This window comes from Lactuca serriola, mitochondrion (assembly GCF_051521515.1).
Source record: "Lactuca serriola mitochondrion, complete genome".
Taxonomy (NCBI): domain Eukaryota; kingdom Viridiplantae; phylum Streptophyta; class Magnoliopsida; order Asterales; family Asteraceae; genus Lactuca; species Lactuca serriola.
In genome coordinates, this window is record NC_042378.1 from 112,501 (window position 1) to 115,000 (window position 2,500).

The window sequence follows — 2,500 nt, forward strand, 5'->3', positions numbered from 1 at the left end:
ACGCTTCACCTACCTGGCCCCAGATAGAATGAGTTTTCCTAGCCCTAGTCTTACTAAGAGGTTGAATTGCTCTATAGGATAGTAGGCGAATGAATCGCATTAGTGCGATTTGGCTCGCTGAATCGCCCAGCGAACAAATAACCTCCTTGCTTTCTTAAAAAAAAAGCAGACCCGCGCGAATCGCGTCTTCGATCTTGCATATAAATAAATGAAAAAAATCTTTATTTATTTATCAACCGGGTCAACTGACGCCAGCATCACCACTACGAAAACTCAATTTCCTTAGTCCTTTTTCTGTGAAACAAAGCCAAGCCTTTTCCGCCTTCCATCCTGCGTTTCCCTGCTTGAGACTCTTTTTCTTAGCCCAGTCATGAACCACCTGGTTGGAGCCATGGTCTACCCAGCAGTGCTTCATATCCTCCTTGCTCTTTGTCTAAGATTGGACTAAAGGTACCAAAGAAGGCAGACTTTTTTCTTGTTTTTCTTTTGTCTAAGAAGCCCGTAGGTTGTACGCCAGCCATACGTAGCTGGAACTGTGATGGCCACAATGCTTAGCTATTGCCGATCCCCAAGACGCCTTTGGTTGAATGTTCACACCTGATCCACCGTCTGCACTTCCTACATTCACTCCCGGAAATTGAAACAGGAAAACAGGAATTGTAACCTCCCGGTCTGCTGTAGTCAGCCTCACGGTGTGCCTGACTGGCGAGTCTGCCGTCTCCACGGCTTTCCCTTTTTCGGGCTGCTCCTCAAGCCTGCGAGTGCCGATCTTCGCTTGGGCCGGCTCCGAGGCTCTACCCTGGCTTTTCATTGGTTTCTCCCAGGGGCCTTTATCGTATCGCGCGCATCTTCCAGCAATCGGGGGAGGCCCCGAGTACATAGACGGGGCGGTCCTGGGGATGAAAGTACATTCCCTCGTGTTCTGGAACTCCTTTTCTTCGGTTGAACAAAGAAGGTTCAATCTTGTGAAACCGTAGCGTAGGCGAAACCTGGCATCCCGCCCAGAGTTTTACCTTCTCCGGTCCTGGAAGGAAACCCTACTTTCCTTCCTTCCCCCAGCAGCTACAAGATCTAGCCTGATCAGATCTATATATCTCGTTAATGTCATAGTTATATTCCAGATCAGCCAAATTCTGCCGTTCCCGGCTTCATTCTCCACAGTAATGGCTTTACTACAATCCTTTCTCAAGCATCTGGTAATTCTGGCCGCCTTTCCACTCCTCACTTTGCTTTCCACCAAGCCAATAAAATCTGCCTCTTGTGCTCTAAAAGGCCTCTCTATGCTTCTCGACTTTACCGATCTTTCTGACATTCCATATAAGGACCTTAATGTGGAACTATTGTTGTTTTTACATTCCCTTCGCACCTTAGCGCTGCCTCTGGTTTTTAGTCTTGTGCAGCCCTTATTTGTCTTTTGTTCTTTGGCCTTGACTTTCCCCATCCCCCCTCTTTCTTAGAATTCAACATCTCTTATATGTTCTTCATTTTATTCGCCCACTCTTCATTCAGGGTGGTTAGAACCAGGGGAGGATCTTCCACCTTTAAGGTCATAGCACCAGCACCTGAACGCTTACTCTTACTGCTCTTCTCAGGTTCACCTCTTTTATTAGGATTGGCTGCCTTGAGGTTATTGTTTGGAGTCATTTGTTTATCACAGAGCAAGTCCCCCTCAGTCACTGCCATAGTTGACCCAGTATCAACCCTCTCTTCCAGATCCTCCCTTCTTTGTTTGGGCCCAATCACTCTCCTCGGGAGTTATCTCCTTGACTACACCTCCTCGGCTTTGTTACCCAGACATTCATCCTGAGCAGTCTCTTCCGGTTCCTGGGATATCTTGATTCTCTTTAGGATGGTCGGAAACAACTCCCTTTGGGGAATAAGGAATCGATCCTAAACGTCTTTGGTTCCCGGCTTTGATAGCTTGAAAGCAAAGGTGAAGATTCCATCTTAGCCATGGACCCCCACTAACCAGCCTAAAGATCTCATCCTCCCCCCCTTCATCTTGATCTTGACGGAGGAACATGAATTGGGTCTATTGTAGCTTCACTCCTTGGGATAAGTTATCCAATAAATGTCGTGGAATAGGAAGAGATCATTTGAATACCGAAACTCTTCTACGTCAGCCTTTGAGCAAAACCTCTTTTGTTTCGAGATGCGAAGAATCATATCCCAAAACTAAGAAGGAATCAAGCTGCAAACTTTCCTCCTCAGATGAGGCTTAGTTCAGCTAGCCCTAGACAGATCACATCTCATTAGAAAGGTATTGAATTCTCATTAGAAAAAGGGCTTCCCAGAAGAAAGAATTGAATTAGCTAAGTCAGTAAGAATGACTAGGACCTAGCACAATACGTTCTTTGATTCGACATTCCCGGTCAAAGCATTGATTCTAAGCCTTTCGTTAGCTCGTTACTTCAGGGTATTCTCAAATACTTTTTGGTAGGAGAACTCTTCCTATTACGTACGGATAGTACTACTACTCTTTGTTATCCACGTAGTATCT

At 45.9% G+C, this 2,500-nt stretch overlaps 1 annotated feature.

Moving 5' to 3' along the window:
- Positions 1-468: 468 nt before the first annotated feature.
- Positions 469-2,500: part of a repeat region (second copy of large repeat N) that runs on past the window's edge.